We start from the raw sequence: 25,446 nt of genomic DNA, 5'->3' as shown, positions 1-25,446 counted from the left end.
CCATACAAAATCCCAAATTGCAGTCTTGTCTATTCACCTTTCCTTAGAAGAATCTGTGTTAGTTCATATCTGTTAGCGTATTCCTTTTATATTTTTTTTCCGTTATCTGTGTAAATCCCTAGTACCATTTTGAAAACAATTAATTCATTCATTCCCCTATAAAGTATTCCACTGTGAGCTGGTTGCAATTTGAACTCAAGCACCTCATGTCAAGTGCCTTTCTTTAATAAATATAGTCATTAAAATATAGCCTCAGTAGAACCTGTCATTGTGCAACCAAAACCGAATTTGCCCATCTATTTTGCTTTTCTCTAAATTCCGATTTGTCCTTTTCTTATAAAAAAAAAACCCCAAACATAATCCCATTAAGAATATTCCCTTTCCCTCAGAAGCCTGTCTGTTATGTGCCTTTGTTTCTCATCCAAAAAAAACAATTTCCGATTTTAACAGCTAAGCCTCTTTTCTTAGCTGCTTGTAATTTTAAAGCCTGTGTAAAATAAGAGTTGCAATTCTGCCGCGTGTGTTTTAGTGTGCAAGGTTTTCCACCAAAAATCAATTTTCTGACCTCTGTTCACAGTGCTTTGGTGCCCTGATCAGTAGTCTGTAAGCTTCCTTGTCTTTTAAGTGCAGCCATACGAATTTGTGTCCTAGCTATCCTACCGCAATTGTAAACTGATATCCAAGTAAAGGTAAAATCCAAGCATGCCATTTTGCTCCTTTTGAAGGTTTTCCTGTCTTTTTCTGGCCTGCCATCTTGGGGTGGTGGGCTAAATTGTAAATCTGATTTTTCCGTCTTCTTTCTGACTCCTTGCCACTGCTTTCCATCCACAAACAATTTAGTCAGCAGGTGTTTGGGGAAGTGTTCCAGGGGGAGTTCTTAACCTGTGTGCTATCTGTATTTTGAAGAAAAGTAATGTTGTTTCCGTTTCTATTAAAGGTTATGTATCTTAGGTTAGGAGTGTGAAGTAACTGTATTGTGGGATTTTTGCATGTTTGCAGCCACGCAGTGGTGGGTGCTGCCCTAATTTTGATTTGCTTGATTGTCTTTGAATTCTAAAAATGTATAAATATTTCATTGTTACACACCGGCCTGGTTCATAGTCCATTGCGACACAGGGTATGTGTGAAGGTGGGTGTGAGACAGGTTGGGCGCCTTCTCAAAGTAGAACCCGAGAATCAATAAAGATAAAAAGCGTTTTTAGTGTGTGCCACGTTCATTGTCAGTGGAAAGAGTCCATGGCTGGAGTGTGGCGTGTTCTAAAGCCATTACAGGTTGCAGCTCAGGACTAATGCTTGTGCGCCCTCCTGTCTCATGACAGTGAAGAGACACTCCCGCCTAGCTGAGCATTAGCCAAGGAAAAGACGGTGAGTAACATGCTGACACCCCTGCCCTGTCGACATGCTATGGCGCAGCTTGGATGCCCTGCTACCCGCGTCTCACTGACTGCCCAACATCAATGGACTAAGCCGATGTGGCCCCTGGTGCCCACAGGTGCAGCTTTACCAGCTTTTCAACTGTAACATCAACAGACCTGGGCCAGTGGAAATAACTATAATGAAAGGACGCTGGAGCCATGTGAACTGATCTCCTGCAGTCCTGCGAGTGCTCTGAGAAGACTCAGTGGACATGTGTTTAAATGCTGGGGGCCTGCATGGAAAGTATGTGCTTAAAGTGGTCCCAGTTAAATGGATGTGAAGCTGTATTCCTGTGAGTTTGGAAGTTTGCTCTAAATGGTGCCAGCAGCTAGCAATGGCACCATTCAGTGGTGGAAGTTCCACTGACCCCAGGTTAATAAAGGGTTTGTAACATATGATCGAACTGCCAACATTCCCCTGGCAGTTCGCCAACTGCGACTGCCGCCTGCGCGTTATGTGTAGAGTGTATTGATATGTGTTGTATGTGTATATCCATGTGAGCCCCATGTGTGTAGCAGTGGCATATCCTATTTGTTGTTAATCCTATGATTCTGAAGTAGCCCATGTAATGACGTTCTGTAATGGGGGGAGGGGATCATTTAGGTTTCAGTATCATTTGTTTCGCTGTTATGAAAAAGGAGGAGTGTGGTGTGTGACCCTCCCAAGTGGGTTGCACCTTTAAGGGGATGTGTCCCTCCTGTGTGCATTGCCCTTTAAACATGGGCCATGGCTGTGTTGTGGCCCAAGCTAATAAAAGGAGCCCCTGCAGGCACGTGCACTAGAACGGCTGCAGACTCCCAAAGACGAACAACTGAGTCTGTGTCTCATTCATGCATGCCTGTAGGCCCACAAAGTGGGAGCACAGGCCTGCAGGCCATGATGCCGTGGGACCCTCGCATCAGTACGGTGGCAGAGGTCTGCATGGTCGTGTGCATTGTTCGGCCTGCCCCCACTCCAGGAGGTGCTGATGGCCCATAGCACCCTGAGGCCTGCTGAATGTCCATAGCAGGCCCCAACCCCCAGAGACACTGGCCCTCAATGGTGCCGATGCCCCATAGCACCCTGGGGCCTGCTGGATGCCCAGAGCCGACTCCCCCCTAACCCCCCCCCCACACCAGTATTTATCACCAAATAGTGCAATGACATGCTAAAATGAAAACATGGAAAATAACACAATTAGAAAATGAACCTCACTGATTTAGGCTTGTTAAGTCATGCCAAACGTCATGAGGATTAGTTTGGGAGCCAAACCTAAGTGGTCAGGTGTAAAAACGTGCTGATTCATAGATCTTTTTCCAGTTTGTGTGCAGGGAGTGTGAATGAGTGCGAACATGCAGACATGAGCATACGGGAAGGGAGGGCCAATTGGGGGCAGTGACCTGCAGTTCCATTGTGCAGTTTGCACCACTATCCAGAAGTCACTCTCACCACCAGATGAAAGGCGCAGGAGCACATATGATGCAGGGGGCCCCAGCACAGTACGATCTCATAACATTGCTAGAAAGTGAAGCAAAGCGGAATGCAGGTTAAAATGGGGCAGTTGCTGGCAGTCTATGTCAGGGACAGCAGAGGCCAGGAATAGTTTCTTCAGCCAGGCTCCTTTTAATATTGGGGTGGAGCCTCTGCCTGCTGCTTTGGAATCCCAGAAAAAGACAAACAAACAAGGTCACTAAAAGTACTTTGTGAGAAAAGGAAAATGGAGGGTGATTGTGAGTGTGTTCATTTGTTCCCTATAGAAGCAATCATCTTTGCATTGTTCACATTAGTTTGATTTTGACGTCTGGCATTTATCTGCAAGTCTTTTGACAATGGATAATAATCATTTGCTTCGAACTTCGATATTGATTCAACAGGTGCATTTTGGTCTACGTGTTTTTTGGGCTTTAGGTCATAAACTTGGAACTGCGATGGTTGCGTTTCGTTAATCTGAATTAGATGGTGGCATCGATTGCACCATCGTTTTAATGCTTAGCAAATACCAGGAAAGAGTTTTAGAGAACATCTCTTTAAATATGGACCATATACCGCAAACACACCCACTTCGCCCTACACACACACTAAGAAATGGTCAGTTATAATAGCACCAATAAGACAGGTAAATATGATTAATGAAACTAAAACCCATCTATGTGATCTTGGGAAAAAGGCAGCAAACAGGACATATATTGGCAATAGCATTTCATCACCAGAATGTAAACTTCCATTGTTAAAATCGAATTTGATTCAGTCTACTTTGAGTTTTGCTATTGTTAATGATCTGTAGAAGTACCTACACATGTTTTTAATTGTAGTAACGCCCATGAAATGGACCCCTTGACCAGTATGAGGTACATTGAGCCTCACATCAAGAGGGAGATGGAAACCTTTGTATCCCAGAGATGTGCAATGTTTACATGTACCACCTTGTCCACACTCTGCCCGGGTGACAGTTTGCTGTTAGGTTAAAGAGGACCCTGTTTACACCATTGTGGAATGAGTGGTTCTGGCAAACAAGTTTACGGCATTGATGAAATTAGTGGGACAGGAAGATCAAGTGTATTTCGTCTCACAATGAGTTGCCTTTTGCCCAAACTATAACTGAAGTGCCTCAACCACCCCCAATGCTTACTCAACTGCACAATATCTCAACAAGGGCATTGGTTTGTAGGTGAATAGCAGTAGAGAACTTGTAAGTTATTCCACATTCCTCCAACAAGGCCTTTATTCATACAAATATGAAGTTGGAGCCCCTGTCAGAAATTACCTGTGTAGGGAGCCCGACACAAGAGAATATTCAAATTAGAGCCTTTGTCATGACAGGGCCATTGATGCTCCTCAAGTGTATTACTTCTTGGTACTGTTTGGAGTGATTCCCATGACTAAAATGTATCGGTTCCCTGAGGTGTTTGGTGAATCCAAGGGACCCACAATGTCCATGCCTATTTTCTCAAAAGGCAACCCAGGCATTAGCAGTTGAATTAAGGTAGACCGTGTCACCACACCTGACTTGTTGGAGGCTTGGCAAGTGTGGCAGTATGAGGTCAGTTTAAATGTGCTGACAGTTTGTCAGCTGTCTTGGTCACTCCCAGGTGACTTGCCAAAGTAATCTCATGAACCAAGTCCAATAGGAACCTCATGTTGCATTGGTGCACAATCAAGCTCTGGTTGGTTTCTGCCTCAAAATCCATATGGTTAACTGTCCAGGAGATTATTCTCACAGTACACCCTGAGCATCTAAGGGGCTTCCCCCTGAGCCTTTTCGCCCACCTGCTCATGCAGATCCTCTAGAAAAGGCAGTCTCTGTGCACCTTGCAAAGGTCATCCTGACGTGTGCCTCCAGCTGATGACAACTCATACAGATCTGGCAGGCACTTCACAATAGGCACCTCAGTGGCCACTAGGCCCTCCCTGGCAGAGACAGGCTCCTCTGTGGAATTACAATCTACATTTGGCATTATAAGGTATCCGGAATTTTGCCTTCTGCAGATGGAAGTGCTCCTGGATCCGTGGCCTCAAGTGCTGCTTCTCTTTCTGCTTTTTGTCTCTAGAGCTAGTGATCAGGAAGTTCATTACCCAAGAGACTGTCAACTAGGCTTGTTTCATACATAGAAGCACAGTGCTGTGAAGCTTCACCTCTCCAGCTAAACACCACGATTGCCAGTGGTCAACGGCTAAGGCCTTCAAACTACCTAACTAACTTGGCTCGACCAGGAATTATTTTATCTTCTTGTACCAACCGCTGCCTGACAGCAGTGATACTCACAGCTGTGTCATGCAATATCAGAGCTCTGCCACCAATAATGATGACGTGCTCCAAAAATATCTGTTTATTTGCAGGAACATGGGCCTCTGCAGGGTATGCAGTACATTTCATAGACCTAGTCACTAGGGAGCACTTGGCCACTCCCTGACTTAGCAGGAATTCACTTTCTAAGATGCTCAAGCCAATTATTGCCTCCTCCATGAAACCAGAACTGACTTTGGCTGGCTGGTGTTTAGCCTTGCAAGCTGGATCTCCCTTCCTTTGTGTCATGTCTCCATACAGAGAGCAACCTTTGGGTGCCCCAGTGTTAAAAAGAACCATCACCCCTCCTTTCTGGCGAACTGGCGGACCATGTGGCTGAGGTTTCCATCATGCTTTTAGGGACTTGTCAGGAGATTGGGAATCGTTGTCCTTACCCTCCTTTGGTTTACTTTTATGAGATGCCTCATACCCTGGTTTGAATGTGCTCACCTGAGCCTTCTTTTGGACTTGAGTTCTCACATACCGATTGGCAGCCTTTCAAATCTTCCTATGGTCTGTGACAGTCGTGTCCACTAGATGCTGGTGCAACACTGAATCACAATTTTTTATGATATTCTCACATTCATTCAAATTGTAAATGCCTTGAAATGTGTCAACGTTGCTACTAGTGACTCAGGCACTCAGATATTTCAAGGACTGATGTGCAAATCCCTGAAAGGATTGATTCCCCCACTTTTTTAGCCCTCTGAAGCTCCTGAGGTATTGTCCGGGGTTCTTGTGGAACTTCATGAGAATGTCAGCCTTAATTTTGGCATAAATGGATATTTAAGACTGATATTGTTATGTTTGCATAATTTATTAGTATTTTGTTGTATTATCTTTTATGGGAATAGCGTTCCTGAAGTAAAGAATTGCCTGATTCATAACTGGGGCTATCCCCAGGCACCAACTAAATGATCACATGAGTTACAGCCGTCGGTAGGTGGCTAATAAATCCTGACCCCCACAATTTCGCTTTCACCACCTGGAGCTGAAAGACTAGTTCCAGTGCTTCAAACCAGTTGAGGCTGTCCTTCCTTACCTCAGATGGTTGGACTAAGACCTTGGCGATGTGGTACCTAGGGATTCCTTGGGTTCCAGCACTGAAAACACTCCCCTCCCCACTAGACATCTGTGAATGGGCCTTGCTTTGATCCTCAAGTTTTTGATTGTGCAGCATCACATAACATAATCCTTGTTTCTGCTCTGCTAAAGCTGCTTCATCCCCTTGACTCTACCTCTCATGCCTATGCTTCTTTTGTGCTGGGACCACCATCCTTTTCTCTAGGAGAATATTTCTAGTTACTAGTTTGTTCCCAGTGTGACTACCCTTGGACCATACAGAGACTTTGTATATAACTGAAGTATAGGACCTGACTAAGGCTCGGGATCGGTCAGAGAGATAGGCCTCCCATTCAGAAACATAATTACCTGTATTAGTTTATATCAATACAATTCTAAAAGGCTTGGGCTATCCCACACTCACCGGAAGGCATTCTGTTACAGTACCTAAACTGCAGAAGGAGGAATACAAAAAAGAGGATGTCTTGACGAATAAGGTTATTTACTAGGTAAGCCGTGTAATGGTTTGCCTCTCTATCATTCGCTTAGACATCATCAATGAAGTATGACTCTGTGGGCCTCATCAGGAGTTCGGCATTTGCCCTTAAATCCAGCGGTAACGGAATTAGCACCACCAATACCGCTCCACCAGATTACGAGTTGGTGCAAATACCACCGGACACAAAATGTACCAGCGCTATCACAGCTGCCACTAATAGCGCCAACAAAACAAAGTACAATTACAGCCATGTCACAAGTGCATGTACGGCAGTATTAGCGCCATAAACCAGTGCTAATACAGCTGAGAATACCGTCAGCCTCCATCAGGAGGTAAATGAACGCAGTGTCGGAAATGAAGCCACAGGTGCACCCAATGCACACGAAAGGGCTACATAAAACACACCCAATACCCAAACACTGTTTCCAAAACCATGCTGCCATTCATTGATGCGAGCTGGGACAGGCAGCTGCTCATGCTGCGGCTGGACCTTGAGATGCTGGACAACCATTCTAGGGCACAGGGAGTATGGGGGGAAGAAGGAGGAGGAGAAGAACCGTCCAACCAAGGCGAGCACCCATCCCTAGGTTCAGTCCATCCCCCTGTGACCTCAGCAGCACCCAAATGGTCACCCTTTACTGCATAAACAAGGACACCATCACCAAGCTTCTTGTCACAGTCCAGGAAGACATAGGGTGCAGGATCAATATCCGTACAGCTGTGCCCCCATTAATGAAGCTGGTGGCAGTCCTGGAGTTCCTGGGGACAGGCACCTTCCAGCACTCTGCGGCCATGATGGATGGCTTGGCAAAGCCCACATTCTGTGCAGTCCTGGCCCAGGTGCTGGATGCCCTCCTGCGGCACATGAACCACCATATTGCACTGCCCACCATCCTGGCTTAGGTCAATGACATGAAGGCAAGAATCTATGCCACTGTCCAACTGCCTAATGTCATTGCAGCCATTGATTGCACCCATGTGGTGTTGGTGGCAACCCAGGCCATGAGGCTGTATACATGAACCAGAAGCACTACCACTCCTTAAATGCGCAGGTGACCTGCAGCCCTACCCTCAACATCACCCACTGCTGTTCCCGCTACCCAGGTTCCACCCATGACTTCATGGTCCTACGGATCATCACACTGACAGGATACATGGAGAGGCTCAGAGGACAATGGACGTGGATAGTGGGGGAGTACAATTTCCACAACATATCCACAGTGAAGCACCAGATCAAGATTGGGGGGGTGACACTGACGAGAAGCACGGCATGACAAGTGGACACACTAGCAGCACCCGGCCAGCGCCTACACCATTGACAGTGGTCATCCAAGGAGCATGTACACGTCAGACACACCTGGACACACAAGCTGATGTACACATACCGCTGCCATTACAATAACACACATGACCACATGTACCACAATGCATCATGAATGTGGCACAGTGCACATTGACATTGCAGCACCCAACATCAGGCCCACCAGTGCCACAGCGCGTGCAGGCAAAGGTATGCATCTCACCATTGACAAAGTCTGCATGGACATCACACATACACATTGTATGGGTGGGATGTAGACATGCATGTAGATGTTGACCAATGTCTCGATAAAGTGTGTGAGCATACCCGTGTATGAGACAAGTGAATAATGTCTGTATGCCACCCCATGCAGGTGACTCTGGATATCGACAACTGGCATGGCTGATTACCCCTGTGCGTGACCCAAGAACACCACATGAGACCGCCTGCAACCATGCCCACAGCTGGACCTGTGTGTGCGTAGAGAACACCTTTGGACTCCTTAAGGCATGATTCCAGTGCCTAGATCACACTGGCGGAGCCCTAATCTACGCCCCGAACAAAGTGGGCAAAATTGCGCCGGTGTGCGCAATGCTACATAACATTTGCCTGAGGAGACATGTGCTACTACCACCCGACGCGGACATGCCACACGCAGAGGAAGACGCAGATGAACAGCATGAGGCAGGAGCCAAAGCAGTCACCCCCAGGGATGACGTGAGGGAAGGCAGACTGTTCCGGCAGGCACTAATAGACAAGTCTTTCTAGTACAATACCCTGCCTCTGTACACTTCTAGCACTGTGAATAAACTGTACATGAACACAATCAGGAATGTCCATGCATGAATGCTGTTCAACAAACTTTTATCTAACTTTGTGCACAAACTATCCTCCCTAACCACTCCCACCACCAATATCCTAGCACAGAGTCCCCCCTAACCCTACCCACCGCCAACACCCCAGCACGGAGTCCCCCCCCCCAACACCCCAGCACACAGTCCCCCTCTCCCTCCCCCACCCTCCAACAAGTCCATGGCATTGCCACTCAGGCCAATAGTTGGCATGTTCATTACTGTGCCCGTTGCCTTTTCCTCGGACTACCAGCTGCCGGCGACCTGGTGCACAGCTGGCACAGGGACTGGCACCTAGGACTGCTCTTCTGGGATTCCTCGGTTGGCATAGTAGAACGGCAAGGGATGGAGCCGGCCCCCTGGACCTGTTGCCTTTGGAGCTCATTGCTCTGACGGAGTGCCTCTGTAATGGCTAAGATGCCCTCTGTCATTTCCTTCACCCTTTGTCCATATACCATCAGTGCAACCGTACCGGCAGCTGTGACCCTCCTGGTCCTCGGATTGTCACGCGCCATCCTGCGTGTTGCCCCCTGGATTGCATCGCAAATAGCCTGCAAATGACCGGAGTGGGTGTGGCTGATGGCCTCCACCTTCCTTTGGCATTGTTCTATGTCCCCCAGCCTCTGCAGCACCATGCTGGTTGTAGCTGTTTACAGCAGTGGTGAGGGGGTGTGTTGTCACTGTGGACTTGCGACAGGGGAGCCAAAGGAGTGTGTGTCAGTGTCTGGCTCTGTTGTTGACAAGTGCCGGCGGCGTGTTGGGCTCAGTGGGTCTGGGCATGCTGTCTCCGACGTGATGGGCTCTCCGGTATGGTGAGGGGCTGCTGGTGGAGACTGTGCCCAGGGGTTGCTGGCACTGCCGCATGATCAGAGTCAGGGCTGCTGTCAGCCCGTTTCTCCAATGTCACTGGACTTGGTCACATGTCCTCTGTGGTAGTGTCCACAGCAGCAGTTGTGTTGTAGGCTGGGGTTGGCGTGCCCCTGGTGGGCTTGGCATGGGGTCTGGGCCTGCTCCTCCTGCAATGCGGAGTGGCTTGCTGTTACTTCTGCCTGTCTGGCATTCCTGCCCCTTTATGGGGTAGTGGTGGTGGTGAAGTCTGTGTGCCAGGACTTCACAGATGGGCTAGTTGCCTCTTTGTCCTCAGACATCTCTGGTGTTGCTTGTGTGCCTGTAGGGGACATAGGCGATGGTGTTAGGTCTCATTCTACCATGTTTTTTGGCATGCATGACATTCAATACATGGTGAGGAGTAGGGCCCCGGGCAATCGTGCCGATGACAGTCTTGGTCAGGGGTGTTTGCAGGTGGATTCACACTGATAGTGCAGAATTGGGGGTGGGGTCAGATAGGGTGCTTGCATTTGGCCAGTGTGGTGATCGCAAGATGTTAGTGCTGGGGCAGATGTTGTTGGGAATGCATGCTTCCGATCCCCATGCATTCACTTCACCTCCACGGGTGCCATTTAGATTGGGGAGGGGATGGCACTAGCAGGTCCCTGTGGGGTACTGCTGTGCTCCCGCCATGCGTGTGTGGTGCATGGCACTTGGATGGCTCCCTTGGCTGCCCTCCCTACTGCCCTGACTCACAGGAGTGGCCTTTCTGCACTGGCACATGTATGCTTCGGTAGGTGGCTGATGTGGCACCCACTCACTGCACCCTGTTGCAATGCCCGCTAATGGGTCTGTCCACCTGGGCATCCTGTGATAGGCTGTCATTGTTGCATGCACATGTGTTGGGGCTTCACTCACCTTCTGCCTCCTGGCTGCCGGCACCCGCCTCTGCTCCTCCGACTCCCTCGATAGCCTTCATGTGCAGCACAGAGCTGCACTTCTCCTTCCATGCAGTTAGTGCGAGTGACGCTACAGTCCCTCCGCCAGTAGCCATGCTCACCTGCCGGTGCTGGGACAGCAGTCCCTGGACGCTGACCCGGAGGTCATTCCAGCGTTTGCAGCAGTCTTCGCCATCCCAGGGGACACTAGACACCACTGACATCTTCTCACTGATCATGTGCCAAATCGCTGTTTAGCGCTGTATGGATGTTTAATGCTGCCTTGACCCATGTAGCTCATTATGGTATGCTACCACCTCATCGGCAAACACCACCTCACTAAATTTGGGTTTTCGGATCCGATCTTGGGCAGCCTTGCCCCAGACCCTCTTCTGTGACATTCTGTCTGGTTTTCTGGCCTAGATGGCTATAGGAAACTCTGATATTTCATGAATTGTGATTTTCAAAATGGCTGCACAGTGCTTCCCGTACCGGCGGTGCCATGTTTCCCGCCGGCACTAATAGCGCCGGCAATGGCCATTAGCACTATTTGTGCCACGTTGTAAGGCGGTAGCCCGTGTTTCATCTCTATTTCCGTCATACCCAAATAGAGTTACCGCCGGGGACCGATGCGCCTGCTCGTTGTGTTCTGATTTGGCGCTATTTGCACCATAGGTCACGGTGGTAACTGCCAAACTCCTGATGAGGGCCTGTGACTTTTGTGTCAATTTAAGCAATGTAATTTAATAGAATTGAGTAATTAACACCTGGTGGATAGGTTACTCTTGATTGAGTTTAAGAATTCCCACCTGACAAAGCCAAGGAATCAATTGAGTAAAGTACTGACAGGCGACAAGACTGGAGGGGACAAGCGACTAGGTACAATTCCTGCAGTGTTGAATAGTCCCTAAAATAATGAGGTGGATACTAAAGTAAGCAGGCATCTGAATCTACAGAGAAAAAGGTACCTTGTTGATATGTCTATAGTGCTAAATCATTTTTATAGGTCATTTATTTGGAATGTTACCACATTGAATACTTCGGGATTAAATATGAAAATGCACGACCCAGCTCGGCAAAAATGTATTGGAAATCACCTGCTTTCAAGAAACATGACAAATAACTCGTGTTTTGAAAGCAATCTTTACAAATTATGAGACAAATCCCACTGCCTAACCATAGTGATCAGCACTAAAAAGGGCCAGAGACCACGCTTAGCTAGTGGATGTTGGAGGAAGCACACTGTAATCACCCTCACTAGGTCACCACTCTAAGGCAGGGGGCAGTCAAAAGGGAACTCCCACACTTACCTGTCCTGAGGAACACCTGATCAGGGGTTCTAAATTTCTCTTGAGAATAGCTTTAACAGTAATATGACTACTTCATGTGAGCTACACCATTGCCCAATCTAAGACACACAGATCATTTGGGAATACCCAATGTACAAGAACGGAAACCCCCTGAATTCCTCTCTTTTTCAGAGGAAAAATATGAACTAGATCTGAGAGACCCATCTGCAGATTAGGGGAGAGAGGAGAACTCATGGGAGAGCCTAGCCAGGTCCCAGACAACGGGAACAATGCTGAAAACATATCCCAAGTCCAAACTCAGCTGACAGACCAAACAGGCAAAACCTATAGGCCCATATCACCCTTCCCTTTTGCAGTAGAAAAACCTAAAATTGACCTGAGACATACAGATGCCAATTCTAGTGCAGGAAGACTATGAGAAGGACTTGAGCACCCCACTAAGGCACTTCCTACACCTCTGAGTGGATAGTTATGTTTAACCAGTCCTCCTCTCCCATCTACTGCCTGGAGTGGTGCAGAGAAGTATAGCTCCCACTTCTACAGTGACCCAACAACCAGAAGAGATTTTTCTTTCTCTCAATACTGCAAGAAAGCCTGAAGAAAGGGGAACAAATATCTTTCCCATAGCTCAAGCCACACAAGAGGAAGAGGCTTTAACTGTCCTACCACATATCCACATTTCAAAATGTATGGGAATCACAGACACTTAGAAATTGGAGTTTAGCCTCCACACTCACCAGATGGATTGTACAGCATTTACTGTGACCTGTAGCATGCAGAAACCAGCAAACATGAATTCCTGAGGGGAGGGGCCTTGCAGTCTGAAATCAGGAGAAATGTCAGCCTCTGCATCTTCACCAGTAGCCACACACACTAATAAGTATTTTTTATTTAAATTCATTTAGCCACACATGGCTTTTTACAAAAAACAAAACAACATCAAACACATAAGTTAATAGATCTACATCAATTATCATAAGGTCAATTACAAAGATTATTTGGAAAAACAATCATTTTCTACCAACATCACATTTCTTTTACCCATAATTACTTTGCTAGTATTTTAAAAATCATCATAATATACCTATACAATCTGATGACATGTTATATTAAATTAGCATCATGTCCACTCATCAGGTCGATCCACATATCTGTCGATGGGACGTCTGGACACTGTATTAGAGTATTCTCGCATTGTACTCATTCTCACAGTATTCAGACTCTCACATCTACACAAGATATGTTCAATGGATTCAATTTCATTGTTACCACACAATCGACAGTTGCGTTCTTCTATCTTTAGATGCATACGCTTCTATTATTTCCATCACTTCTGCCCGATTAAATTTTCACAGCAATAATTTCTCAGGCTTTGACTGTTGATATGTGTCAATGTAAGTACCACGATCAGATCTTTCTAACTAGTAGGCCACAAAAGGTACACTGTTTACTACTGATGTTAAAAGTTGAGAGAGGCCATGATCAATATTTGGATCTGCTCTCACTTTATATCAAATTCCGTATTGGCTCTCTTCCAATAGATTCAGAGGTGGAAGAAAAAATTATGTGGTCTCTTTAGTTTTCTTTAGAGTGTATTTGTGACTACGGTGGTACCATTGATACCATTGGACATTTTGTGTTTCTTTATCCTTTCTACAAGTCAGCAAGGTCTATTTGCTAATTGGATATTGTCATGAGGCCATGGTTTGAGCACAAAGTACAGTGAGCCTCAAAGTGGTTTTTTCATTGATGCAGTGGAATTTGGAGTGCTTGGAAAGCTGGAAGGAATCATAGGATGGGGGTATGTATACGATTCTATTAAATTGGTACATTTTGATTTTATTCATCTATTTGTTTATTTAGCTGATGTTATGTATGTTATGTTTCTGTAGTTTGTATTGTAATTGCATTTTGCAAATCAATAAATGATGATGTGATGATGAACACTTTAGTTTTATTTGCAAAATGGACAGTTCACCTTGAGCCAAAGATCCATGACCTTGTTTGGGTTGTGCTGTCCAACCCCCCTTAACATTAGTATTTTCAGAGTCTGACTTTGAGACTGCTTTTATGGTTCAAAAACCAGAAAACCCTCTGGGATGGACTACCAATCGAGTAATATGAAGGGGATGCTTTCATCTGTTATACTTTGCATGTTACTATTCCAAAAGGATCAATAGTACAAATACCCCCCCTCGAGTTGGAGAGGCGAAGAAATAGTTCCTATCTATAAAACAGGTGAGAAATCTGAACCAGGGAATGATTACCCTATATCTTAGACAAGTGGGGTTGACAAAGATGTATGGGAAATCTCCACTTTAGTGTCTTGAGGCCTGGACTTCTGAGAAAGATATAATTTCTAATGTTCAAGCCATCCTCAAGAGGTTTGTGAAGCCAGTGCATTATGCCTTTTTCCTTAATTTGTCTGTCCAAATGTATTTTCCACCAAGAATGAGTGTAACGCTTACCTTGGAATCTGCAGGAGCACCTGGACTCACAGCGCCTTGCTGGGTTATGTAGTGCATTGTAGTGTCAATCAGGTACCTCTGGGTTGTGTGTAGCTGTAGTTGGATATGTGCCTAGGGGGTTGCACCTAAAACAAGAGCAAATGTGTCAACAGTGCTGGTGATTACTCGTGCGTTTCCAACCCACCTATCCAGGTAAACTGCCCTCACCTGTGAGTTTGCTTTGTGATACTCTCCTTCCTGCTGGCAGGCGCGACAAATTGTCGGACAAATTGAGTGGGAAGGAATAGGAGTTGGTATTTTAATTGTATTTTATCTGTTTTGTTTTTAGAACCTTGTTAATGTTCACTTATCCTGATGAAGACAAACACAATCTGTCAAGTCGAAACTATTGTTCATCTGGGAAGCCCTGTCTCTAAAGAATTTCTAGGCTGTTGGGCACCGATAGTCGATACTTTTGTTTGGAGTGAACTACTGTTTTAATTACAGTGGAATTAAATTGAATTTTATTGTTAAATAATGCAATGTTTTATGAAATTGTACTAGTTGTGAATGAATGAATGAATGAATGAATGAATGAATGAATGAATGAATGCATGATGTTAGGATGTCTTGTTTTAAGAAAGAATGAATTAAAAATGTTCTATGATTTTGATAATTCTATACTTAAATCAGAATAAAATAAAATAATGATTAAATATATACCTCCTCCTTCCTTTCTCACTTCAGTTTTTCCTTTTCTATCCTGGTACCACTTCCTGTTTTATGTGGCAGCTTGTTAAAAGTCTGGTGGATCTTATCATGTAATGCCATGACAGCTGGCATTTCTAGTCTTTCAGGTGGGTCATACACAGAGGTATTAGGGTGCCAGCCTTGCAATACATAGAAAGGGCCGTATCCAGTAGAGGCGTGCATAGAATTGCTGTAGGCGTACTCGGCTACCCACAGAAGATTGACCCATTTTTGATCAACTTGATGAAGCATACAATGGAGAAATTGCTCAAGAGTTTGATTAGTCCTTTTCGTTTGCCTGCCCGTTTGGGGATTATGACAGGTGCACATCGATCTGAGCCAGATTACAACAAATTTTCCAGAACTGGGATACATACTGACTCTCCTGGTCAGAAATCATCACGCTTCCTGTTTTGAGCCGGTACTTTGGCAGGCACCTAGGTAAGGCGTTAGTCCGGGTTTCATGCGTTCTAGCTTAGAAGCTATAGATACGCGCTCACTCTTTGCTTGTATTTCTTTCTCTGTTTTAATTATAGATCGGATTTCCAAGCCAGTGTCTTCTGCTACTTTGGAAGAAATGTTAATTTCTATTCTTCTTCGTTTTTTCACCGCACTTGAAGAGTGCTTGTGAACAAGTGAATATTTTAATAGGTAAAATGCACTTTCGGCGGTTGCCATCTACATGGTGTCTTTATTATTCCCATTATTTATTCATTTTACATCTTTACTCTCTGGTTTTCTAAATGATTGAGATAGATGATGGTCCCTTGTTGATACAGCGTATAGGCATGGAACTTATATTATTTTCTCACATCTTATGTGTCTTTATTATTCCCATTATTTATTCATTTGACATTTTTACTCTTTCTGGTCTGTTTTCTTAAGAGAAGCACTATGGCATTTATTGCGGAACCTGAAAGCATTTTTTCAATCTAAAGTGGTCAAACTAAAGGTATTTCTTCCTTCTCTGGTTTTCTAAATGATTGAGATAGATGATGGTCCCTTGTTGATACCGCGTTTAGGCATGGAACTTTTATTTTTTTTCACATCTTACTTTCCCTTATTAGATCTATTTCGGGAAACTATTACTATTCTCCAGAGGCTCTGGAGTCCACGATTAACCCTGTTTGTGCAGGTATTGTTTGTATGAAATGTCTATTGGCGTGAACCATGACGTTGTTAGGATGCGGGGATGTGAATTTGGGTATGGAGCAATGGTGTAAAGGAACAGTGTTTAAGACTTAATGATGTCCTGTTGTGACCACCGGCCCTTAATTAAGTAGGAGTCAGGATGGACTAGTATTATTCTGCATATAGATATGCTGGAATATTCGCCATAATTATATAGTTGGCGTTATCCAGACTGATCTTATTTAGAGGGTCCCTACCTTTGGCTTAACTTTTGGGTATGAGGCTAATTATTTATGGTGCTCCCCTAGTGTTGACCTTCTATATTGTCGGACAAATTGAGTGGGAAGGAATAGGAGTTGGTATTTTAATTGTATTTTATCTGTTTTGTTTTTAGAACCTTGTTAATGTTCACTTATCCTGATGAAGACAAACACAATCTGTCAAGTCGAAACTATTGTGCATCTGGGAAGCCCTGTCTCTAAAGAAGATCTATGCTGTTGGGCACCGATAGTCGATACTTTTGTTTGGAGTGAACTACTATTTTAATTACAGTGGAATTAAATTGAATTTTATTGTTAAATAATGCAATGTTTTATGAAATTGTACTAGTTGTGAATGAATGAATGAATGCATGATGTTAGGATGTCTTGTTTTAAGAAAGAATTAATTAAAAATGTTCTATGATTTTGATAATTCTATACTTTAATCAGAATAAAATAAAATAATGATTTAATATATACCTCCTCCTTCCTTTTTCACTTCAGTTTTTCCTTTTCTATCCTGGTACCACTTCCTGTTTTATGTGGCAGCTTGTTAAAAGTCTGGTGGATCGTATCATGTAATGCCATGACAGCTGCCATTTCAGTCTTTCAGGTGGGTCATACACAGAGGTCTGAGGGTGCCAGGCTTGCAATACATAGAAAGGGCAGTATCCAGTAGAGGCGTGCACAGAATTGCTGTAGGCGTACTCGGCTACCCACAGAAGATTGACCCATTTTTGATCAACTTGATGCAGCATACAATGGAGAAATTGCTCAAGAGTTTGATTTGTCCTTTCCGTTTACCCGTCCGTTTGGGGATGATGACAGGTGCACATCGATCTGAGCCAGATTACAACATCTTTTCCAGAACTGGGATACATACTGACTCTCCAGGTCGGAAATCATCACAGAGGGAAACCCATGAAGTTTGACAATGTTTTCTAGGAAAGTCTTGGCTCACGTGTTGGCATTAGGAAGTCCTTTGAGGGTGAAAAAATGTGCCATTTTAGTTAAGAGATCCACTACCACCAATATAGTGTTCAAACCACTGCACAGGATTAAATCAGTTATAAAATCCAATGAAATAGTGTGCCAAGGGGGCGGGGGCACAGCTAACAGCTGCAAAAGACCAGCAGGTTTCTGTTTCAAAGCCTTATATTGGGCACACACACTACATGTCTGAACAAACTGCTTGATGTCCTTGCACAAGGTTGGCCACCAGTAATGTTGCTGTACTTTGGCCACAATTCCTGGATGTCCTTCCACTAAGGCATCATGATAGTTGGATACGATCTGCACTTGCATTGCCAGTTCCAGGTGATACAGCCAGTTTTGATAGTAGGGTAAGCCATCCTGGACTTCGTGCTGTTGGTACATAGATTTCCAAGCCTCCTGCTCATGCAAGGCCATTGCCCGCTTCACAGATGCATGTAACTCGTCCAATGGAGGGGCTGTAGGGTTGACAGCACCTAACAGTTTGTCTGCCGGTATAATGGCCACTGGTTCAGGGGAAGCATATGCACTGTCTCTTTCTTCCTAGCATGACAGAGCTTCTGCTTCGCCGTTTCGCTCCCCAGGCCGGTATGTTATCATGAAATCATATTCAGCAAAGAATAAAGCCCACCTGAGCTGCCGTGACGATTGTGCCTTAGCTGACCACAGGTACTGTAGGTTTCGGTGGTCTGTAATTACCATTATAGGATGCGTGCGCCCAACAGATGAAGCCTCCACTCCTTGAAGGCTGCTTTGATCGCCAACAACTCCTTATCAGTAGTGGCATACATCAACTCTGCTGGTGAGAAATTCTTCGACCAGAACGCCACTGGGTGCAATAGGCCTGTTGCTGAATTTTTCTGAAACAGGACGGCTCCCATAGCCACACTATAGTCATCAGTCTCAACGACATACAGAAGATCCAGTTTTGTGTGTTGTAGGATGGGTGCTACAGTGAATTTGTGTTCCAATGCCTGGAATGCAGGTTCAGCTTCAGAGGACCAGTCGAACTTCTGGTTTTTATGGAGCAGGGTGGTGATGCAGTGTACCAGATGAGAGAATCCTGGGATGAAGCGACGGTAAAAGTTTACGAACCCCTGGAAGCTTTGGATCCCTTTCACTGATGCCATCAGCCATTTGAGAATCGCATCAACCTTCCGGTTATCCATCCGAATGCCTTGCAGAGTCAATACAGAACCCAGAAATTCAACTTTTGTTTCCTGGAAAGCTCACTTCTCCAGTTTTGCATACACTTTATGCTGTCATAGTTTTTGTAGCACCACTCGCACGTGGGACACATGTTCCTGAAGTGTGGTTGATTAAATTAGAATGACATCGGTGTAGACAATAGCACATACGTCCAGTAACTCGCACAAGATATCGTTCATGAAGTACTAAAACGCTGCTGGGGCACTACACAGCCCAAAGAGCATTACTTGATATTCGGAAAGACCGATTTTGGTGCAGAAAGCAGTCTTCTACTAATCTCCGCTTTTGATGTGCACTAGGTAGTATGCCCCCCTAAGGTCCAGTTTCATGTAGATGGAGGCATCTTTAACCTGGTCCAGAAGTACCGGGATGAGCGGTAATGGGTAACGGATCTTTATCGTGATTTGGTTCAATGAACGATAATCGATGCAAGTTCTTGGGTGTCCCTCCTTCTCGGGCACAAAGAAGAGGGGTGACGCCACTGGGGATTTAGAGGGTTGGATAAATCCATTAGCCAGGTATTGGTCACAGTATGTTTTGAGGTGTGCGTTCTACTGCTCGGTAAGAGCATATATTCGACTGCATGGTACTTGAGAGCTGGGTATGAGGTCTATTCGACAGTCATACAGTCGATGTGGAGGAAGTGTATTAGCCTGCTCCTTGTGGAACACGTCTTGGTACTCCGAATACTCAGGGGGTAACAATCCACTGTACCTAACATGGGACCTGTCTTCTTTCCTCCTGACACAACCAAAGGGTCCTTCCCAGAGTCTGGATCTGTAGTGTAGCACACGTGCCTACAACTCTCGGAAAAGGTCAAAGTCCTGGCGTACCAATCAAGGCAGGGATTGTGGGACTCCAGCCAGGGCATACCCAAGATGAGCTGAAACTGGGGAGCCTCAATTAGGTCAAAAGAAATACTTTCACGATGCCCGCCCTGAGAAAGCAGCACAACCTCTTTCGTGCATTGGGTCACTGGGCCTGACAGCAGTTGAGAACCATCCACAGCTGTGATATTCTCCGCCGTTGGCTTGGGCCGAGAAGGGATCCTGATCTTGTGTGCCATATCGTGGTTAATGTAGTTGCCCACTGCTCTGCTGCCCACATATACCTCCAGGGCGTGCATCCATGAGGGCTGTTGGTGGTAAATGAGTACCACAGGAATGACCAAGTGTGAGGCCATGGATTTCTTTTCCTTGCTCGAAAAGCTGACCTCTAAGCTTGCCTAGTGTTGGAGTTTTCCAGCTGGTCTTCCCTAGTGGCTGGTTTTGAAGAGTCCATAGCCCCTACGGTTTTTCTGAGAGGGTTCAAAGGGCAGTCACGAAGGAAGTAGCTTGCTTTCCCGAAATATAAACATAATTGTAGTTGTCTTCTCTTCTCCCTTTCATCCTTGGTGAGAGGACCACGGACGCCTCCCAACTGCGTGGGTTCCGGATGATTCTCAGTGGAGCGTACCAGACTTTCCTTTGGACAAACATACAATGATCGTCCCTCAGAACGGTTGCGATCCGATCTTCGGTCCTGTAACCGGTGATCCAGTTGCAAAACCAGATCGATATATTCAGCACATCCCTCAGGCGGGTTCACCACTTGAGCCACAACATCTTTGAGTTCTCTCCCAAGGCCGCAGTAGAACAGCGTGTTCCACTTTTATTCCAGCCAGTTGGATTCTGCCACCAGCCAGTTGAAGGTGGCCATGTAAGCCAGCAGATCCTGGTTTCCCTGATGCAATGAGAGCAGTTTGTTGTCGAGGGCCTACCACTCCCGCTGGAACCCCTGATAATTGCACAGAAGGGGGTCATCTCGCTTCACCAGTGAGATGGACCAATTGGCAGCATGCCCTCCTAGATATGAAAGAACAAAAGCCACCTTGGACTGATCGGTAGGGAATACCCCAGATCTGCAAAGAAAATTGAGCCAGCACTGGTTCATGAAGGCCGCAAACTTATGGGGATCCGCTGTGAAGCAATCTGGATGGGATAATAGAAATGCCGACTTGAACCAGAGCTGGAGGGACGACAGGGGGAACTGCTCCTGGAAGTGGGTCTTGCCCTGCTTGTTCCTGAAGCAGCTGCCTGGCTATCTCCTCTGTGCAATCCTTGTTCACCATCAATTGCTGCCGTAAGGCATTGGTCTCTGATGGGGCGGTGCGAACTTCCGCCCTAAACTCACCCAGGAGTCGTGACAACTGATCCACCTCAGAAGAGTCCATGGCGCTTGGGCAGAGTAATAACGTGGGATTCGTGTTCTGTAACGCTTACCTTGGAATCTGCAGGAGCACCTGGGCACACAGCGCCTTGCTGGGTGATGTAGTGCAGTGTAATGTCAATCAGGTACCTCTGGGTTGCGTGTAGCTGTAGTTGGATTGGGGCCTAGGGGGGGGGTTGCACCTAAAACAAGAGCAAATGTGTGAACAGTGCGCGTCTCCAACCCACCTCCCCAGGTAAACTGCCCTCACCTGTGAGTTTGCTTTATGGCGCTCTTCTTCCTGCTGTCAGGCACAGGGGCGCTTGGATTCTGGTTTTCTCTCGTTTGTAGTTCCAGTTACTTCAATGTAGATGCCCAGGCCAGCTGTGGCTTATTGCTTTTTCTGCTGCTTTTCCTTTTCCAGTGCCTTCTTTATGTTCTCTGTACTCTGTTTTCATATTTGAATGATTGCCTAGATTGTCTTTACCCACTGAGGGTAAATTGTCACTGGTCCGGTCTGTAGTAGGAGGGAGATTGCAGTCGTGCGCTGTGCTACCATGCACCTTTAATGTTTGTCTGCTTCAACGCGATGCCGGCATGCTGCAGACTGGTGAGTATCTATTGTTGCACTGTGCTGCCATGCACCTGAGTTCGCATTAATGTTTTTAACAACGTTTGTCTGCTGAATCTACTTGTAACAGCGTGTTAACTGTATGCGCGATGCTTCAGAGTGCGCGACTAATTGCTAACCTTGTTTTCTTTTTCCTTTGGCAGGTCCGGGAACGGCGTTCCCGTGGAGCCCGAGGCATGCAGAGACCTGGATGCTGCCTTTGCCAGAGCCATCGATAAGCGTTCCTCTGCTGTAAGCACAGAAATGCGAAGGGAGATTGCACGCATGGGTATGGCTTAAATAGGCAGCCCACCCATGCGAACTAGACAGCCTTCTTTACTTGTACTCAATGGCCAGCTATCAGCCATGTTGGTTGACTTGGAATGCCCCTGAGGGATCGCCATCTTGGAGGGCATATCCTGCAATGTGGGAAAGGGCTAATGATCCTGAAGTATACCAGTTATGCCATAATGCCGTCTAGCCTTCTCTTTTCCTTGACTTTATGGTCCTGACTGCTGAATGAGTGAAGGATTTGTGAGTGTATGTGTGCACCTTCCCACCTGCTCCCCTGGTGATCATAACAATGAGGTCCTTTATTTTGTTTTTGAAGAATGACAATAGTGTTTGAAGAAACCTTTTGTGCACGTTCTCACCATTCTTATCACCAGTAGGAGTACCATGCTCGAAAGGTGGGGACCTAGAGGTAACTGGAATCTCCTTCCCTGTCTAATTGTGGTGGAGCCAATGTCGTGCTTTGACCCTGCTACTTTTCTTATTACATTTATGTAAACAAATCAGCTATACAATGATCAGGATTAGAAGCAGAAGATTTAGAAACAGGTGCCCTTAATTTAAAGGCACACAGATTGGAATGTTTGTCTTTTTTAACAAAACTGCCATTATATGCAGAATCCCTATGGGTTTGAGGACATAGATTAGGGTAATCCAGCAATTTCAAGAGTGGGATTTGATTATTAATACTGCGTAGACAGGCTCCATTGTGTGTCATCAAACCATAAACGTTAATCTTAGACAAGATGGAGAGAAGATTCTATAAGGTGAGCACCTATATTGCCTACTCATCAGCGTTAGTAGAAATGGTTTGTGGGCGCACGCGATTTTAAAAAGTGACTTCTCTATGGATAGGAGAATAGGAGCTAATACATCTTTTCCTAAATACTTTGAAATATGAGCCACGCTTCCAGCTGACGAGTTATTTAAGGCCCAGGTGAAGTGCACCACATTTATGGTGCTGACATTTGGGGTCACTCCTCCTGTCTCATTTGGAGGCTTTGGATAAAACATACTTTAATCAGGTCTATTATTAAACATCAGAAGGGGTGTGGATTTGGGCATCAGAACGAGGTTGAAGAGCCTAGTGAGGCTATAGTTAACAAGAACAGAAAGGTCTGAGAGAGCACGTTTGACTCAAGGCAGGGTGTAGTGTGATACCCCTATCTTAAGGGATCAGGCACATGGTGGAAGAGGAATGAGCTTGTTGCATGGTGTCGAGGAGGAGAAGACAGGTCCAAGAAGGAGTAGAGAGTGGCAAAGAGGGACATCAGGACCCTAGGAAAAGGAAGTGATGGAGTCCCTGATAACTCACATATGGAAACTGGAGAAGGCAAACCAGACGGAATTATCTTAAAGTTGAATAGAAGCTTGATTACTACTGATAGCTTGTGACAGAGACACAACGATGGCTGCAGGAACTGCATGGCAAACCAAAGGTGATGATATCCCACCAAATACAAAGCAGGAGAAGCCCAGCGTATCCTTGATATTGTGAGTGAAGGGGAAGTACCGCAGACCTTTGAGACTTTATAGGTAAATACTGACAATGTTGGAACTGTGGAGAAGAGACTATCATGACACCTTATGTTTTAAGTTTTATCTTGGAAAGCACTTTTGTGCACTAAATAAACTCAGGTTTTAAATTGAAAGGTTGTGTTCAGTCTCTTTGTGGATTCCACTTGGCTATATTACCGGTCATTTAATATAAGGTATATTTTATTTCTTTTTAGTCGCTAGGATAGTTCAGGAGCAGTAAGCTCACTCTGCGAGTAGGGAGTGATACTGTACGTTATGGGTACGAAACTCCAGCCAGGTTGACTCAGTGCTTCCCCGCCCCAAGCTGCCCAGGTGATAAATTGAGTACAACATTGTGGATAATAATGATCGTAATAAGTGGCATCAGTTACCAAGCGTCCTCAAATTGCATTCCCGTTTATTTCTGGCCTACAAAAAGGACCAGAACCATCATTAATATTCTTAATATTATTATTAAATAAATTGTAATGTTGTGTGTTGATAGGATGTATTATAGGTTTGCAATTTTGTTTTTTTGGTGTACATTGCAAAGATCGTTATATGTAAAGATGGTATGTTTTGCTTGTCATTTGAATTTCATTTGTTATATTCAGTGTTTAATTTATGCTTACCGTTAACTCATAAACGCCCATGCTAATTGCATTCTCGAGTGAAAAAATCAGCCTAAATAAATCTTCCACATTGGCATGCTGCACACCGGATCTGCCACCAAGGATATACCCTTCATCCATGATCTTCTGATAGACCTAACTAATGGCATGCGGTATCACTACATAATATCCCCAACAAAAATATCGCCGTAGATATGGCCGTTTGATTCGCCATAGGCGACAGTTTTGTTGGGGATATTATGTGGGAGTGGGGTTGCGGGGGTGTCCCCCACACATTAAAAAATGGTGCCGGGGTTGCGGGGTTGTCCCACGCAGGATCCATGTGTGAATTTCGCCGCAAAAAATGGCTATATTTTTGCATTGCAATATTTTTGCGGCGGAATTAACACATGGAACCGAGGATAGCTACACAGAGAGACGTCTACCCTTGAAATGACATTGCCCTTATTCACCAAGTATATCACAGGTGGTAAAGCTCCCCACGAATCCTTCAGCCTTGTTCAAATGTTTGTTGTACAAATTTGATCTGAACTCTAACACCATGATTTGTATAGGAGTCATCTACAGGGCCCCAGTGATGCTAAGACATTACTGAGAGAGTACCCCAAATGTATACTAGATTGTGTAAAATGTCCAGATGGAAAAGATTGGTAGCAGATAGTTTCCTAACACCGCGCAGCTCAGCCCGCAGATAGGCAGAGCATACCGACAAGACAAACAGTGCTTGATCAAGACCCCATATTTCTCAGTAGTGTTCTCTGATGTGAGGAGTGGGAAGGGGAGGGCAGCAGGGAATGGCAAAGGGATCATGCTATTATGATTTTGTCTGTGAAGAGGAGCACAAACACACAGAGCACATCTAGCACAAGGGTTACTCCATCATACTACTTTTGTAACAAACTTTTGCAAGTCTCTTCATAATGTACCGAAATAATATACTGCATCTATAATAATTGCATTAATGCAAATGTCCCCTTATATTGTTCATGTTGTTTTCCCAAACTTTGTTGCAAAACAAATACAATAAAATCTAATTTGAAAAAAAGAAAACTCATTATTTTTACACATAAAAAGCGCTTCTAAGTCCACAAATAAAGAATACTTTGGAGATCAAATTTTTCTAAAAAAGTAGTAGTGCACTCGGCATAAGTCTTGCTTATTTTGCCCTCTGTTCCTCCCCTGCCTTGTTGCGCCTCGAAACATGTGTGTATAGGCGCATTATAAATGACCGATAAATAAATAAATACATAAAATGTCAGAGAAATTAGCCCTAACTCCTATCTTATCGCTACTCTCGGGAAACACAGTTTGGCAATCTTAATACGTCCCTCCACAAAAGTGCCTTTAATGCCTCCATCTTGCTCCACTCTAGCCATAGAATTGCTTCTACACTATAGATGGTCTTAGGAATGGCCTTCACATTAGAATATTTGACCACTGACTCCAGTGTG

This window comes from Ambystoma mexicanum, chromosome 8 (genome assembly GCF_040938575.1).
Source record: "Ambystoma mexicanum isolate Mex_15411 chromosome 8, UKY_AmexF1_1, whole genome shotgun sequence".
NCBI lineage: Eukaryota > Metazoa > Chordata > Amphibia > Caudata > Ambystomatidae > Ambystoma > Ambystoma mexicanum.
The sequence above is the reverse complement of the archived record's forward strand: the minus strand, read 5'-3'. Positions refer to the sequence as shown.